Source organism: Sarcophilus harrisii, chromosome 2 (genome assembly GCF_902635505.1).
Source record: "Sarcophilus harrisii chromosome 2, mSarHar1.11, whole genome shotgun sequence".
NCBI classification, from domain to species: Eukaryota; Metazoa; Chordata; class Mammalia; order Dasyuromorphia; family Dasyuridae; genus Sarcophilus; species Sarcophilus harrisii.
Window position 1 is genome coordinate 161,888,944 of NC_045427.1, and position 19,124 is coordinate 161,908,067.

The window sequence follows — 19,124 nt, forward strand, 5'->3', positions numbered from 1 at the left end:
AGTAACTTCTCCAAAATTGATTGGCTTGCAATGTAACCTGTCCAAAAGGCAGACAATTTGAGTCGATGGGAGGATAGTCAGATTATATAGGAATAACCTGTAAGAGACACATACACATTTGGCTATCTCAAAAGGTGATAATAATAGCATATTTAATGATCTAGATAACTTAATCTTTATAGTTAATATGCCTTATGATACCTTTGTTCTAAAGAGCTAAATATGTCTCATTATTATCATAAACATGATGGGTAGTAAAAGAATGATTCTGAGCCCAAGAAATTATGTGCTTTCAACTATTTATTGTATGATGAGATCAGGTCTGGTAGAAATGTTGGGGTAATATTTTGTAGCTTACTACAAAAGGCTACTATTGTAACCTTTCAGAAATACCCTTATTATAAGTTAAAGAGAGCTATTGCATTAGACCAAGTAGACCTTTCTGATTCTCCAAGAGTTATGTATTCATAATCTCTTTTGCCATGTTGGAGTATCATCAAGAACCTACATTCTGACCCCAGTGAACATCTGTTCTAGTGAAAAGAAGAATTAATTGGAAATCAAGTCATTTGGATTCCAGTAATACCTTTGCTAGTAGTAAGCTGAGTGACTTTAGGCAGGTCACTTAACTTCTTCATATTTCAGTTTTCTCATATCTAAAATGGCAGTCATTTCTGAACCTATGTTCTTTGTGAAAATGCAAATCATATTAGAAAAATCTTTTGAGTTAAAGCATTGTATTCCATTGTACAGAAATTTATCAATAGAAAAAAATTTACATAGGTCACCTCATAAAAACAAAGTCTCACTTGATATGTGACTTAACAGAACTCCAGAATCTTAAGGTTGGAAGGGATCTCTTAAATAATTTAAAAGTCACATCTGAAAAGAACATTTCTCTATTACTTCCATAAAAAAGTGATTGAGTTTAATAAGCTTCTTATCTAAAAAGTGTCTGGTTTTCCCACCCCAAAACTTTCTTCTTATCAATTCCCAAAGGGTCATCCTCCAAAGAAAGGACCAGGTCTATTGTCATGTAGAATACGTCATACCACATAGCTGTGACTGGGGCCTTTACTCTGGAGCAGGATTGTTGATGAGGAAAAAGATTGTGTGTGTGTGTGTGTGTGTGTGTGTGTGTGTGTATGTGTGTGTGTGTGTTTCACAAGGAAAAGGAAAATCTACTGGTATCCTCCTTATCTTTATAGAGAAAATTGAATTTCTCCTTTTATAATGAATAACATCATATCCAGGAAACTAGGTTGGAAAAAATGAAATCTTAAGGATACAAATGAATGATGAAGAAAACCAAGAAGAGATCATTAGTACAGAAGCATGGAACATGAGACAAGAAGCATCTTTGAGATCATTTGATCCAACCTTCTCATTTGAAAAGAGAAAAAATTGAGAACCATGAATTTGAATAATAAGTCACAAAACACATTAGAAACAAATTGAAGCCTGAACCCAGGTCTCCTGAAACTCCCCAGATAGATACTCTTGTTTCCCTCACACTATGTTACTTGGGTCACAAATCTCTTTAATAACCAAGATGAGATTTGAACCCAGCTTTTGACTTTCAATCAATGCCCCCATTTTCTGATTCTTTCCTAGTTCTCTCTCAGGGAACCATCTGGGACCAGTGAGCCTAACTGCCTTAGTCTCAAAAGCGGAATAAGTGAGGTCACATTAAAATTTTTTATACTAGGACCAGCTGTTTCCATATTCTATTTAATGTTAACAGTGGCATCCCAGATGGAATCACCCGAGTTCTGACTCTATAGGGAGGTGGTGACTAAGAAGCTGCTCCCAGGAGAAGGGAGTTGGCTTGTTAGTCAACATCTGGCTATCAGACTGAAGACACAGTTTTAGCAGCAACAGCAACTGCTTTTTGGAACAATTATTTTGAGATATGTTTTGAAGCAAAATGGATTATTTTCTGGAAAGAAATCCAAACTTCAACCTGAATCTGATTAAGACCAAGTGTCAAGTCACACTGGACCCAGTCCTTCTGTTAGAAAGGACTGAGGAATGACAAGCAGGCTGATTTTTTTAAAGGTCTGTTGAGTTTTACATGAACTGATGCTAAATCAAGTGAGTAGAACTAAGAGAACATTGTACACGGCAACAGCAAGATTATGTGATGATCAAGAGTGATAGACCTGGCTGTTTTCAACAATGAGGTGATTCAGGGCAATTCCACTAGCCTTGTGATGGAGAGAGCCATCTGCATCCAGAGGAAGGGCTCTGGGGACTGAATTTGGATCACAACATAGTATTTTCACCTGTTTTATTGCTGTTTCCTTACTTGTTTTCTTTTTCTCATTTTTTTACCCTTTTGATTTGATTTTTCTTATGCAACATGATGAATATAGAAATATGCTTAGAAGAACTGCATATATTTAAGCTATATTGGATTTATATATAATATAATACATAATATAATCTCAGACTCAAATCTCTAATGTTTCTCACTAAAAGAAAGAAATAAGGCATGTGGTAGAGATGAATTAGTCTTATAATAAGCTTCTTTGCTTATTGGTAGACTGAGCTGATTAATGGAGGAGATTAAGGCATAACAGTAAAAATCTCACTTTTCTCATCATTCTAGTGATAATCTTTAATCCTTACTGAAGGTAAAACTGATAAAATTTACTATGGCTGAGGCTGCTTTCCTTTTTAATCTTATCTGCCATTGTGCTTCTAAAATCTATGGTTATGAAAAGTAGAAGGAATGTTAACCCAAGGCCTGAAATTTCTATATTTTAGACTGATACGGTCATAAATTGGAGCTACAAGAGTCATTACAGTTCATTAGAAATTTAATTGATCTCCCTGCTTCTAATATCTTCCTTCTTTAAACCATCTTCTACCAGTTTGGATCTAGGTGTGTCTTTCCTTGACTCAAGAAACTTCAATGGTTCCCTATTGCCTCTAAAATATACAAATTCTTCTTTTGGGCATTTAAAGTCTTTCACAATCTAGTTAAACAAATATTTCAATGGCACATTGCTGATGGTTCCTCTTGTACCTTACGTTTCCATCAAATTGGTTTTTTTGCCAGACAAAGTATTCTCTCTCCCACCACTTTACTTTTGCACAGGCTGTCTTTTATTTCTGGAATTCTCTTCCTCCTCCATTATTTGTCAAAATATAATTCAGGTGCTCCCTCCCAAATGAGGCTTTTTCCTGATTCTCCACCTGTTAGTATTCTCCTCCCTCACTAATACAAAGTTATTTTATACTTACTCTGAATATATGCTAGATATACTTGCAATTGCATATATCCCCACCACAGAACATAAAATTTGCAGAAGTTTACATTCAATTTTCTTCTTTCTTTAGTTTATATTCCCAGAGCCTAGAATATAAGATGTACACAATTCTTGGTTGAGTTGAATCAAGTGGAGTCTAGTCCAACTCTTTCATTTTACAAATTAGAGAATGAGACTCTGAAATATGAAGAGATTTATTCAAGGTCAAACAATTAACAGAGGAATTAAGTGAATTTTTCTGATTCAAAGTCTTATGTTGTTTCCACCACACTTGAATCTTATGTTCCTAACTCATAACTATGGTGCAACATCAAGCTCTGAGCCCAAACATTCTTCCCACTAGAATATAACCCCCTTGAGGGCAGGAGCTATTTTTGTTTTTATATGTATGTGTGTAATATATAGATATATATGTTATATATCTATATATCAGTATATATTAATCATTTAGCATTAGCAAATGATATTCAATAAATTTTGATGATTATGTATTTATTTTTTATTTGATTATTTAAATCACAAACTACTTCTATTAAATGTTTGACTTTATATATATTATCATGAATATAATGAAAATAAAGACTTCAATCCCATTTAAATATATTTTAGTTCCTCTACCAGATGAAAAAACAAAGGAGGTTGACAAATTTTTAAATTATTATATGTTGTTCTTTCTTGAAAATGAGACTATAAGACCCATAATTCCTTTAAACAATCTAAAATTGTAAATGAACATATGGCCTCTGCATAACCTATAAGAAGAATTCTAAGAAAAAAGTATGAATATCCACTACTGTAAATGGATTAACTTATTAGAATACTGTCATGGATTTTTCTGGATCTTTAGCTTCTTCTTTTCCTCTAATTATTCATGTAAAATGAACTTTTCAACATCCAAGGATAATCTTATATCTATGTTTTATAAATAGTATACATAGATAGATAAAGAGATGGGTAGAGAATAGAGACATAGATTAGATAGATAGATAGATAGATAGTACTTTCTATTTGAGGATATCAAATCAATTTTTGGCTTTTGTTTTTTTGAAATTTTTGCTTTCATAGAAAAAACCTGCAATGTTGAAATTTGTCCTTAGGACATTTTGAAATGAAAAGAAAAGAGAGGTTATAGTCTATATTTGAGCAATAATTAATCACTTTTTGATTAGCTTGACTCTTCTTGACTTAGTAATTGAATCATCTTGTTCTTTTACAGGAAAAAGAAGATCTCATTGAGGTCCATTTTCAAAGGACCTTTTATCTGGTCCTGTGTGTTTCTGCCAATTTTAATCATAGATTTTTAGCTGGAAGACAAAAGTTGGCTTTATCAATCACTAGAGGCTCCTTTATCTGGCAAATGTGCTGCAGAAGATAGGTTGAGCATATCATCGTATCCCTTATGAAGTTTTAAATATAGTTACTAGCTCTGTGAGTAAATAATAAAGAATTCTGATTGTATACACTGAATGACCTGAAAACTTTCTTGGAGTTAAGGATAAAGAGAATGATCAAAAAACCAGCTGTATGTTGAAATAAATGGGTTGTCATACAAAAGACTTTTGTTCACATTACTAACATTCTTGAACATTTTTTTTTCTAAAGGGCTTCAGGAATTTTTAAAAAAATATATTCTATTCAGCATCTCTAGCATTTTTTTAACTTAACTTAGGTGGCTGAACAATATAAAAAATAAACGATTAGACACAGAGCAGACAAAATGCTGTTTGACTATAACCATGATCTAGAATGAGCTACTTCTATTAACAGATAGAGCTAGAAGGGCATATAGCAATTATCTAATCAAACAACCTTATTATAAGGTCTTGAAAGTGACTTCTTTGATTGGCAGGGCCAGTATTTAAGTCCAGGACTTTTGTCTCCAAATCTAATGTGTTTTCTAGCATACCCCACCACACTTATTTTCATTACAACTTCTATTCATTGATATTCAATTATATAAAAGTTCAGTCTAACTCTTGCTTACTCAGTTCTTGAAAGTATGTTTCTTCACATCTATGAACCAAAATTCATATATGTACATGACTTGCCTTTATATCTATACAACCTGTTGAGCTCAGTTGCAAAGAGGATTTCCAGAGATGATCTCTCTTCTCACAAATTTCCAAAGCCAAAAGATAAAATATTCAGGTGGATCCTGGAACACCCAAATTTTTCTCAAAGATTAATTTTTTTAGATCTCATTTGATTCTAAGCCTATTTTAAGGAGCAATTCCTATTTTTCAGCTCATTTTCACAATTAGGTCCCTATTGGTGACTTTTTAGCAGCAAACACAATTCCTTTTTGTCTCCCTATTTCCTAAAACAAAACCTCCACATCCTGCCTAACCTACCTCTTTGGCTAGCTTCTCCAGGATGATATTTCAGCTTTTTTAACTTTAATTCCTTGCTTGCTTAGCCTACCTTTGACCTGCACAGGAAAAAAAAAAAAGCTTGGTGGTGGTATGAAGGCCACAGAAAGGGAAAGGTATTGGTCCCACTAAAACCATTTACCTTTAGCCCTATCAGATTTGCCACCATATTGGATTTGAAAAGGATGCTGTTTATAAAGCCTGAGCAATTTTTCAAAGCATATAATTGTAGTGAAAATTTTGCAAATGAAGTGAAATAGATCTTTAAGAAGACAAAACTACTAATAAAAATTATATTGATTTTCATTTCTAAGACTAAAATGAGAACAAAGGTTTCTATGTTTAAAAATTCAGTGTAATAAGCATATAATAAGCATCCATTATATATATATAAGGTTCTGTACTAAATACTGGGAATAAAAAACAAAATAATCCCTGTCTTCAAATAGCTTGCATTCTACACTGAGCCAAAGCCTTTCTATGATAGCCCACGAGTGAGGCATAACCACATCACGATTTCTAAAAATGGTTTCAGAACTTTTCTGGACACAACATTGACCCAGACAAATAACTTATGATCTCACTACTTATTAGCATAATTGGAAACGGCCAAGGAGTTTCATTTATTATCTTAATTGGCCTAGGCAAGCCAAAATATATGGAAAAAAATTAGTATATAATTATTATCCAGGCATTGCTGCAAAACATTTGTCCCCCATTAGTGTTTATCTAGACTTAAGCACTTCATCTTTTCCAAGGGTTGCTCTGCCTGAAGTCTTTCTTTGTCTGGCAACATATCTTAAGGAAACATTGACCAAGAAGTTGCAACATCTTTTAGGAATTCTTGGCTCCTATAGCTTCTTGGATTTTTTCCATCAAACTCTTAATTAGCTTATGGAATGGAAATTTCTTCTCATTCTAGAATCAATGAATTCTTCCAAAATGAGTAAAGAATAGGTGACCATGAAAGGTTATTGAACTGTGGAAGGTGCCTTCCATGAACTGGTTTGAGGGCTTTCAAAAATTGTTTCAAGAAAAGTAGAATTGCTCATCATGAATGAATTCTCTTTTTCCTCTTGAAATAGAAATAGTGAGTATGTAGACTTTGTATAAGATAAATGCTTAGTTTCTTATAGGAGAGGATAGATACAAAGATTGATTTGGTCATTAATCCTATTTGAGGATAAAAAAAATACTGGAGGCTTAGTAGATGAGTTAGAGAATGGGAAGATTTAGGCAACTAAGACCACACAATATGTATTTTGTTATTTCCCTCAGCCATCTTACATAACTGCCAAATGTTGTCTAGGATTGATAATGGATTTGTTGGTCTGAGAGGCCATACTCCAGGAAAATGGGTCATCCAAGAAAAGACAGGACTGCTACTCTGGAGTTGATGAAAACATAAGAAAGAGATATGGCAGAACTACTCAATTCTTGTTCCTTTCATTCCTGTCAAGACAAATGTTCTTTTTATTGGAAAGCACATAACAAAAATGACTGAAAAGGAATTGAAATGCAAGATAAGTAGGGAATAATAAGAAAGAACCTTCACTCCAGACATAGTTAGGTCACTTGGACCAGATAAACTGGACTAGATTATTGTGTATATGAGTGGTGAAGAGACTAAAGCAAGCTAATTGTGGAGATAGAAACAATAGAGTTTGATTACTGGTTGGATATGTGAGCTAAATAAGAATAAGGAAATGAAGGTAACTCTGGGATTGAATCTTAATGACTAAGAGGATAGTGCCCTTGATGGAAATAGGCTGTACTTGTAAGCAAGTTTTGGGGGAAAGAAAATTAGTTCTATTTTAGACATACTGAGTTTGAACTGTGTATGCAGCATGTAGTTTGAACCATCCACCAGGCAGCTGGTTTTGTGGGGTTAGAGATCAGGAAGGCGATTAATGCTGGATATTCAGATCTGGGAGTCATATTCATAGAGAAGATAATTATACCCATGATAACTGATGAAATCACCAAGTGACAATTTAGAAAGAACAGAAAAAAAGGACTAAGAGCCTCAAGGCACATTTCTAGCCAGGGGATATAATATGATGATGATCAACCAAAAGAGAAAGAAAGGAATAAGCATTTATATGGCACCTACTATGTGCCAGGCAATGGGCCAAGCATTTTTTACACTTTTTACAATTATTATGTCATCTGATTCTTACAACAACCCTTTTAAGTAAGTACTGTTTTTATCCTCATCTTATAGTTGAGAAAGCTAAAGCAAACAGACTTAAATGACTTTCCTAGGGACACACATATAGACTAGATTTGAACTTTGATTCCAGGTCCAGAATGCAATCCACTGTACCACCTTGTTCAATCATTATTTAAATTGTGTCTGACTCTTTGTGACCATATTTGGGGTTTTCTTGGCAAAGATACTGGAGTGATTTGTCATTTCTTCCCCAATCTCATTTTTATAAATGAGGAACTAAAGAAAATAAGTTAATAAGTATCTGAGACTTAATTTGTATTCAGGTCTTCCTGATTCTAGGCCCAGAACTCTATCCAGTGTTCCAGTTAGTTGCCTTCCCACCCCATGCCACCTAGTTACCTCTAAAGGGACAGAAAAGAGCAAAAAGGGATAGTGTTGTAAAAAAAAATTAGAGAGGAGAGCATTCAAGAGCCAATAATATCAAAATTCAGAAGATGGATCAAACTTGTTCTGCTTGGAAGGTTAAAACTTCAGAGAAGCACACTGTCTTCAAATGAGGGAGAAAAGTCTTAACAGTTAGAGCTATCTTGAAGTAGAATGGATTGCCTTGGAAAGTAGTACTCCCCCTTACTTTAGACAATTGTTAGACGAACATTTATTAGGAAGTTTGTAGGGAGGTTTCTTGTCTTTGTACAGATTAGACTAGAGGGTTCACATGCTCCTTTCTGATTCTGGGGTTCTCCAATTCTGCTTAGAGAATTCTTAGAGAATCGTGGAATTTAGAGATAAAAGAAATCTTAGATTATATCCAGCTCAACCTCTTCATCTTCAAAATAAGCAAATTGAGCCTTCATGAGGGGAGAGGACTTGCTGAAGGTCATACCTATTTAATGGATTCCTAATTCTTGTGACTTATGAAAAAAAAAGTCTTCCAGCAGAGGGTCTACTAGATGAGTTGCATTCTGGAATTCATTTAACTGAACCACTCCCCAGTTTTCATTTGATTTCTATGAAAACTGAATAAATATGTATAAGAATAATATTATATGTATAAATAGTTCCCTGAAGGCTTTGTTGATGGATGCTGCTGGTATTGATGACTCAGTAACATCCAGTACTCCAATCTAAATATCTTAACTAAATAGGCAAGCCATTTCCAGAGATATTAGCCAATATCTTTTATTTTAAGAAGTTTTTCTCAAAATTAGAATGTGATAAAGTAATATTTTACTTCTCCCTGAGTAGGCAGTCAGTATATGTATTTTTGGAAGGGCTAATAAAAGAAAATGTTATCTCGGATTTTAAAAAAATAAATCCATTAAGCATTTTTCTAGCTACCTTGCCATACATTTATCTTGTTAGTATATATTCCCAAAAGCCAAGGCCAGCTTTCAGATCATATCTGATGTCAAAAGATATCCAGAAAAAAGGTTCCCCAGGCAGAATTGCTATAGTTAAGAAAATCCCCAGCCCTAATATTGTAATTTCCAAGGGGGTCATCCTACCAGGGGCTTACCCTACCTTCATGCTCTAGTTTTATACCTCTTGTACTCCTCTCCTATCTGGTACTTATGAGGCCAATACTTTTTTAAACTTAAGTGTAAGACTTTATTTTTAACATCCTTGTTAAATGTCATCTTATTAATATTATTAGAATTAAACAATTATTTTGATTTGCATATATATTTAAAAATGCCATTTCTGGCTCTCAGAATTATGATGGAATATGATGGAGTTCTGTAGCCATTTCGACAGATTACTAGACACTGAAATTATCAGTCTGTTTTTTCATTACAGGATTGTAATAATTTTCACTTTTTTTCCCTCCTTTGCCCTCTGTTTATCTAAGGAGCAGTCACATGATGGCTCATATAAATGGACCAATCTTAAATTCACGATTCATTTTCCTGCCAGTAGAGGAATTTTTGGATGTACAATTTATCAGTCATTAAACTTTGAAGGTACTACTTCACACAAGGGTAATAGATCAACATGAAGAAGAGAGAGCTGCAATTTGGCTAGAGACTATTAATGGAACAAATGCTGTCTGATGTGCAGTATTCCCTTGGAAGGCAGCCCTGAGACTGTCACAGAAGCTTCACTGATAGATCTGCAAAACAAGATTGCCGCAGGATGGCAGAAATGAATATGCCAACCCAAGAATGGCAAATGGGACTTTCTTTTTTCTGTTTGCTGTGAGCAGTAAGGGAGGTAAGCCACAATTTCACGTAGGATTTGATCTCTTAAATCTGTGAATATAATTGCTTTGATATAGGTGATGTTGGGAGAGGGGATAATGGGGAGGGTGGAAAATAGTCATTTTATGGAAACTGTCAGCTTAAATGAAAAAGAATGGCACACCCGCATCAAAGAGTTTAAGCACAGAGGCCTGCAGTCCTAGGTGAGTCAGCAGAAAAGGCTATGAATTGCTGTCTATGACACCATAAGTAGTTATTTGGTTAATATCATGTGATTGGGTTCTATAAGAAAAGAGGCAGAATATTAACAAATTGATGAATGTGAAATATTTGATGAATTACTTGATCCTCTCTTTCATTTGGCCTGGAGTTAATTTTGTCTATGGGCTAATAGGAGAAACCAAAGATAGTTCCCCAATCAAAGAATAAAGTATCAATCAAAGATAGCTACCTCTTATTATACCCCACAGCAGGTGACACATTTCATATCCAGAGTCCCATAGGAAATGTTTTCAGGAATTTAAATGCAAATATTAATTCTCAAAGGGAATTTCAGTGCCTCCATTGCAGGGAATAGTTTTGCTCCTGTAATCACAATGGCAAAGTCATCATAAAAAAAATACAATGAGGTATTTCCCCATTAAACACTAGGCTTTACCTCAGCTGCCGTTGATATTTTTGTAACAGGACAAAACACATTCTTTCTTTGGACTATGGACTTAATAAATAATATACTCTGTAACTTTATATAATGGCTGCTCCTCCTTCTTCTGTATCTGTCTCTAAAAAGATTGTCAGCATATTTTAAATGTAACTGGTTGTAGACACAGAAATCTGAAAAACTAGAGATCTCTGTCCTTTTCTCCTTGGCCAAGTTCCCTAATGCTGCTTTGAAATATTAGTTCATCTCTGATCCTGATTTCATAAGTTTTTGAGAAAGGTTACAATATTATACGAATCAGGCCACTGAAAATATTAATATTTAGGTGAAAAAGATATAGATTCATTCATTCACTTATGATGCATTTAATAACCGCTCTTGTTTTCTAACCTTAGGCTTCTATTTGAGAATTATTGCCACATCAATTACTAAAATGTAACTGAAAAAGTGACTTGAAGTCTTGGTACCACTGGATTTAGAGACAATCATAGAGGGAGACATTCTATTTCATAAAATGGAAAATAGCTTTGATATTCAGTCCAATTTTCTTATGTTACAAATGAGAAAACTGAAACCTAGAGAATTAAAGTGCAACGATCCAAAGTCAAACAGATTATTTGTGGCAGAAACAGGATTATAACTGACATCTCCTGAATCTCAGTCTTGTCTTCTTTCCATTCTACTACACTACTTTCTATCTCTCTAACTTGTTGAATAACACTGCACAAATCACAAATGTTCTCTCTGTACTAGCTATATGCTCTAAAAATAGGGAATAATATGATTTTCATCTGAACTTCTCTAATGGAGGAGTATTATGATGTTATTCTTTTGAACTCATAAAGCATTATCTATAATACTCATTAATCATGTAGTTAATCATTTAGTACCTTGTATAATATCTTTATTAGGTAAAGAGCTTCAAGTGTCATATATAAATGATAATGTAGAAATATAAGAAATATAAAGGTTACATATTTACATCAATTAAGGACTGTGGAAATCAGAGGGCCATAGAGGAAACTTGATTTTCTTGACCTCACAGGTATTAAGTAGCAGAGATAGATGTGAATTCAAATCATTTGACTCCAAATCCGGTGATAGTTCTATGATCTCATACTGCCATCATATTATTGGGCTTTTTTTTGGGGGGGCGTCAGTTGTAGCTATTTGAAGAACCTTTTGGAGGGAAGATTATTATGCAATAATATTAGCTCTCTAGAAATGTTCTGCAAATCATAATATTTCACTCCTAGAATAAGGATCATTTTTCTTGTATCTCCTTTGGTTTACTTCGTTTAGTCATTAAGGAATGATTTCTTGAAGAAGGTGATGACAAATCTTCCCCTTCTTCTTATCTATTACTCAGGATCTCCACTAGATTCCATGTACCACAATCAAAAGTACCCTGATAATCTTGTTCATCTATGTGTGAATAGTCAGAAATTGTTCCTCATCAATTCTCTAGTTTGGAGTTCACAGCATGATCCTATGTGTTAGTCTCTCCTGCCAGATGTTTCTTTTTAGAATGGACAAGAAATCTCCCTAAAGATTCTATTCCTCTAGCTCCTCCTTCTCCTAACAGCATTGACATTTATCTTGGTGACTGTCATCTTTTCCTATATGCCATCCTGACATCTATTTTATATCTGCAGTGCTGCTGATGTGTAGTTTGTTTTAAGTGAGGTTGTTATAGTCTTAGTCACATGACTATATCCCAAGCAAAACAGCTGGATATTTGGGAAGGCTGCCAAGGAACACAGCAAGATAAAGAAGTGGAAATGGGAAAAGAAGAATGGTATATTGGTCAGCCTTTCTTTCCCCCCCATCTCAAATACTATAGAATCTTTATCCTCTGCCACATGGGCTATAATGGTTGTGTGTGTGTGTGTGTGTGTGTGTGTGTGTGTGTGTGTGTGTTGCTCTAAAATGAGCAATGAATGGATGTTTTTTTTTTTTTCCCCTTTAATTCAGCTGTCCAGAATACTTAGCTATCTGACCATGTACTCAAGAAATGCACAAAGGTAATGGGGGAATATTCTAGGGAGTACTAATTATGCAAGAATTCAGGGAAAATCTGGTGATTTCCCATCAGAGTTCTGCCTTTTTGAAAAGTATTAGACTTGAATAATTCACACTCCTTGTTAATGGAAAATTGAAACTTACAATCAATATCTAGAATGAGCTTCTTTCTACCCACCCCCTTCTCTCTCTCTCTCTCTCTCTCTGTGTGTGTGTGTGTGTGTGTGTGTGTGTGTGTGTGTGTTCTGGTGTGACCTTGAATACTGTCTTAGGTAGAAAATGATTAGTATGCTTCCTCTCCTTGGATACATCCTTTCTAATACTGATGCTTCAAGTTGTAATCAATTTAATTTTAAACAAGTTTGTTGCTTTCTACTGCTAGAAGGGGGCAACTTTAACCTATTCTTAAGTCAATGGTTTCTAGATAGTCACTTTTCTAGATCTCACCTGCTCAAAAAATCTTCTTTGGCTCCCCATTGCTCTATAGGATAATATTCAAACTATTTAATCTACCATTCAAAACTTCCCACAATTTCATCATAACCTACATATAATAATTCTTCCAATTCTCAATTACTTATGTTTGACCTTTCTAGTCTTATCTTCTCCTGTTTCCCTTCACTGAGAGACAGTGTGGCACAGTAGAAAGAGCACTAGACATAGAAGTCAGGAAAAAACAAAACAGCAAGGGTTTAAACACAATCTCAAAATCCAACTGGTTGTATAATTATGAGTAACATAGTCTTTCTGTATTCCTCGTTTACAAAATGGATGACACATAACTTTAGTATTTACCTCACATAGTTTTGTAAAGGACCATATAGTTAATATATGCAAAGTGCTTTGTAATCCATTAAGTACTATGTAAGTTATGGTAACTTATCATAAGCCCTAGTCTACTTACTGTCCCCCAATATGCCACAGGCTTCGCTATCTCCATATCTCGCCTCAATTTATCTTTGTTTTTTGTGCTTCCTGCCCTGCCCTGACATTTTCCCTATTTATTTATTCAAATCACAATCATTGTTCAAATCCCAATTTAATTCTTTCTTCATTTATAAAGCCTTTTATTTTCTGAACTTGTAGAATTGTTAGCCTCATTTATTTGAAATTTAATTATATAACGTCTTTGTCATTTTTTATATTAGTGTCTTTTGTCATTTAACTTTTTTCTTTATCATTTAATTTTAGATGACACATTCTTGGAGGGAAAGAATCATATGTACCACTTTGTATTTCCTACAATGCTTAGAAGAGTGCTCTGTAAATAGTTATTTTTCTATAAATATTAAATGAAATCAGATCATAGTGTATGAAAGGGCAATAAAACAAGCTTGCCCATGATTCAAACTGAAAAACATTTTCTTATCTTTATAAAATTGAAAATAATTTTCCATAATTTAAAAAATAAGATTTCTTCAACTTGTATAATCTGAGCAATAAATTTAAGTCTTTCCTCCCCCTCATTATTTTGCTGTTTTTAATCATCACTTTTATTTGAAGACTGACACCCAGTTTTTAACATTACAAAACTCTATGTTTGATGTGAATAAACTGAACCAGAAAGGCCCTCCAACTTTAGGTTGAAAGTAATCAACATTCAAGACCATTGTAATGGCACTACAAATTTTCATGAATTTCCTGTTATAAAACATGATATACCTTTTTGTTTAAGCAAAATAAAAATAGTAACTTGCATATCTTAGAGCAATTTGGACTTGGGGGCTTAATTAAATTTGCACGTTGCTTTACGAGCCAAACTTTAAGACATTATTGTAGGCTTTCTTAATGAGCCTATAAGCAGGTACCGTAAGAACTATATAATCTTTCCTATGCTTGTCCTTGAACATTTTTGCATGTGTTTCACTTGACCTGACTGTCCAGGCTTCAAAAATTATAATTTTTAGGAATGCTTTTGCTGAAGCCTCTGAACAAGTAAATGCTAAATTCATGATCTAGTCATTTTTCTAATTACCCGGGAAGATATTATACAATTTTCCCCTAAAATCAAACACTTCTCTCCTTCTCCCTAGCCTTTTGCACCCTCTTACCCACTAGATTCACTGCAGATTCCCCTCCCCCTCACGCCTCCACTAGTAGGGAACAAAAACAGCAGTAATTGCTAATGCCCAAGCACGTAAATCTGGCGGCTCTGGTGATTTTCATTTGACGCAACTACGCAGAGGACTGTCTGGACGTGCAGCAGAGTAGCATTCCTATGAAGTCAAGGCATATTTTTGAAGATTCCTGCTCATCTTCCTCCTGTTCTTCCCTAACCATAAACATGGTTATTTATTTTGCATAAAGGCTGTAAAGTTACTTTTAAAATAGTTACATGTTTTTGGATAAAATAATAACCAAGTAATTTTACACCAAAATGCACATATGGCATGCATGCACACATTCATTCACACACACACAAACACACACACACACACACACACATGACTAAAAGGAAAAGACCCAGGGAAAAAGATAAGTATTTCCTCCCATTTTAACAAGTATGACATATAAACTGTTAGACTATTGTGGTTGTCTGATAAACATATTTTCATATCTTATTTTGAGAACTTAGGGGATACTAATGGCAGGATTTCCATTCGCATTTCAGATATATGCTTAGGTATAATGTTCTATGATTTTACTGATATTTGTAAAAAAAAAAAAAAAAACTACTAAATTTGTGGTTTTGATCATTTCACATCAGAAATCTATGATGACTTTTCTGAATGACTCCAAATGGTTAAGTCATCTCATCCAATGAGATGTTTGGTCATCATTACAATCTCAGCAGAATTCTGCAATACCATAACAAACTGCAGCAAATTTTTAGGATGGTGTCCAGTTTCAGTAGAATCACTAAGGTTTTCCTACTAAAGTCATAATGAAAACCCCATTAGCGTCTTGTGAGAAATATTTCACACTGTCTCTTCTGTCAAAACTAGAAGCTCATTGTTTAATAATCTATCAGTCTAAAATAGGAATTAGCACATTCTTGTAGAAATGCTTATGTTTGCTTTGTGATCTATATACAAAGTTAAAGGAATGAATTCCATATACACTCTTCCTGTAATCTGAAAAACGTTAGGGATATATTTTAAAGTTGTGTGGTGTGTGTGTGTGTGTATATGTGTGTGTGTGTTTGCATGCGTGTGTGCGTGTCTATGAGACAGAGAAAGACAGACAGAGACAGAGGGGAAGGGAGGAAAGGAGAGAGAGCAAGAGAGAGAGAGGAGACACAGAGAGAAAGAGGGACAGAAAGAGAGACAGAAGGACAGAGGGACAGAGGAAGAAGTGAAAGGGAGACTGGAAGATAGTGGCTCACTTCTGAGCGGAAGAGAGTATCAAAGGAAAGGGGAGCATTCAATTTTAAAGTTGATTCTACTTTATCTATAATATATTTTAATTAATCTCTTTCTCTCTCTCTCTCTTCCTCTCCCTCTCCCCCACTATCTCTCCTTCTTATCCTATCTCCCTCCCCCACCTCCATATATACACATACATACATATTCCTACATATAGCATACACACATGTGTTCAGATTTATAATCTCTTAAAATAGGATTCAAATGACACCAAATGAAAATGTATTTTCCAGTTGCTAAAAAAAAAAAAAAGACAACAATCTACACACAGCAGTATACCATACACCTTCTAGCTATTTAAAAGACCTTGTTACCTGGTATAAAGAATCAATGCATTTTTTTAATTCTATAAGGGGAGGGAGTAGGTCATTAAAAACTATTATCACAAGTAAATTAATCTTTAATTTAAAAAATGGATAGATATTATGGTCAGGAGGGAAAACTGTCAAAAAGTAGCTCCTGTTGAGAGGATTTTATCTATTATACATCTTTTTAAGGGCATTTTAAAGGCTATTCAAGAAACCTGTAGTTCTTTCTAAGACTGGTATTTAAGACAAGGGCTTAAGTGAGTCCATGTCTCAAACAAGACACAATCATTCTGCACCAGGTAGATAGATGCAGCAGCAACCCAGAAGTCTGGGTTACTGTCCCTGGTGCTGAAAGGTCGACTGCATCAGACGCAGTTTCTCAGCGTCACTCTCCATGGTCCTGTGCCATGGGTGCTCCGCAGAACCCATAGAAAGACCATTCTTGACTTCCCGGGACCGAAAAAAAATCTACCCAGAACGACCCCAAATCCGCACTACCCTGCAGTTTACGCAAAGCAGGCAGCATAAATCAAACTCCCCGGGCATGGAGCTGTTGCTGCAGCAGCTGCTTCTCCTCCATCTGGGTGGGAACTCTCCTCGCCCTCTTCTCTCCCTTCTTTCCCCAGTCCCCACCACGCACCTTATCTCCTCCTTAATAATGTACAGAAAGAAGAATGCATCATCTTCAAATGTAGTGATCACAATAACCTTATAATGATGATTACTTTCTGTAAAGAAAAATTGCACAGCAAAAGAACAGAAAAAGAATAAAGAGTGCCTGTCCCAATAACATTTTTAAAAGAATAAGTCTCTTCTGGATGTTTTTTTTTCCTCACCTGGGTCTATCTGCAGTTCACCCCCCACACACACACAAACACACAACACTTCTTCATCGTCCTGCTTACCAAGAAGCTACTTTAGAAGTCAATACGTGTACAGAGAAAAGATAGATATACTTATATAATGCCTCAGCCTATATACATAAATACTTGTATTTGCACAAACCCATTTTATATACATAGCAACCTTCATCCGTATCCTTTCTGCTGGTGTAGGAAGACAGACAGACACATGGTTGAGGGAGAAGGTAGCTTACCTTGGCTTCTGCAGAGAGGGCTTCAAGGGACAGTGTTCTCGGAGCCTAAGCAAGTTTCGAGTTTATAGGCGATCTCTGAAGAGGCTGCTGCTGCCGCTGCAGGGAGGGAAGGACGGAACGGTTTGCTCCTGACCTCCCCGAGGTTTCTTCTTGAATGCAATGGGAGCTCTGCCCTCATCAAAGATGGCCGTCCTTTTTGACGTCAGCAGCTTTTAATAGACCTCTCATCAAGGGGAGGGGAGAAGGAGGAAGTGAGCTGAGGGAGGGAGAAAAAAGGAGGGGGAGGAGCTGGGAGATGCTGATAGCTTGACTCAGCTGCCTACTGCACCTTGCTGCAATCCTTTGTAATTTTAATCTCTTGGAAATAAGTGAATAACTGAACGAAGATGGTTCTCGTAATTCAATTATACCATCCTGATGGCGAGGAAATAACGGGCCTGTGAGGGCAATTTTTTGTCTGTCTCGTTGTGTTGTTTTTTTTTTTTTTCCTAAGTTGAAGCTTTGGTTGAGTCACAGAGGGGGAAGGGTTCGAAGAAGGATAATGCAGCAGCGATTTGTTTTCGCCAAAGGGGAGGGTCTGAAGGGGCATCCCTCTGAAGTCTCTCTTGCTCCATATATGGCTAGTCTACGTGGGCTATTTTTATGTGTGATTTCTTCTTTCTCTCTATTAGAGCAGCCCCCTTGGTTTGGGAATTGCATTAATCAGATTATTCCGTTCAGAAAACACAATCATTTTACAATACGTCAGAGGAACATAATAAGGAAATAAATGAATTTATTTTGGAAGTTGGAGGCCAGGATAAGATTGCTTGTAGAATTTAAGAAAATTTTTATTGATTGCGATGATAGGACCTTGTTGCACGGTTGCAACTAAAGTTTGATGTGGGAGTTAGAAATATAACGACGTCTGGGATTTAAATGTGCTTTCCCCTTTCTTGCTACTCCTTCATACCCACACAGCTCCCTGTCTGCTCCATCCCCCCGTATTGTGTCCCCCCACTTCCAGAGAAAAAGCAAGAATGTTTTGGCTAGTTGCTTTCAAAAAACAGTTTCTGACTTACTCTATATTTCTATATGTATGTGGCTTATAGAACAATCTAGACTTCCGGAGGAAGGAGGTGGGGTAGGGAGGTGCTTAAGAGGATTGGACGTGACAAAATCCTAGTGGTTCATTCATTTTTCAAACAAGATACTTTGCTTATCATTTGTGACTAGAAAAGGGCATTTCCCTTACTCAAATATTGTTTTAGACTAAGAAAGTGTTAATCTATCTACTTTCTTGTGAGAAAACAAACACTAAATCATTGTCTAGTTGTGCCAAAGCAGCCTACAGCTGGCTGTAGGTTATGTAAATCGGCTTGGGGTGGGAGCATCTTATGACTGTTTCGAAGGTGTTTTGGAAGGTTAGCCCGGGTTTTCCGAGGAGGATGGTGAGTAGGTGGTAGGTGGGGGAGGTGGGGAGGGACAGGGCGGGGTGGTGGAGCTACGTCTCTATCCAGCACTGCAGAGTACTCCTAGGGGAGGGCCAAGATCAAGAATTCTACCTTGCAATATCGAAACTTCACGACTGCTTCCCTTGAGGAGAAAAAGAAAAGATCCCCATCTAGCTCAGGAGAATCCCTTTAGAGCTTATGATCTTAGGAGAGTTCTCCACTCA

At 35.7% G+C, this 19,124-nt stretch overlaps 1 protein-coding gene across 2 annotated transcripts in view; it reads right to left on the bottom strand.

Annotated features, from left to right (window-relative positions):
- SNAP25 (synaptosome associated protein 25) overlaps positions 1-17,662 on the bottom strand; it is an 82,172-nt gene extending 64,510 nt beyond the window's left edge. Inside the window, exon 1 of one of the 2 annotated variants that reach the window (XM_031951103.1) lies at positions 17,468-17,662. The gene's annotated coding sequence lies outside the window, so the exon portion shown is untranslated. The remainder of the gene's footprint in view (positions 1-17,467) is intronic. The other variant, XM_003758189.4, reaches the window with a different exon arrangement.
- Between the last annotated feature and the right edge of the window lie 1,462 nt (positions 17,663-19,124).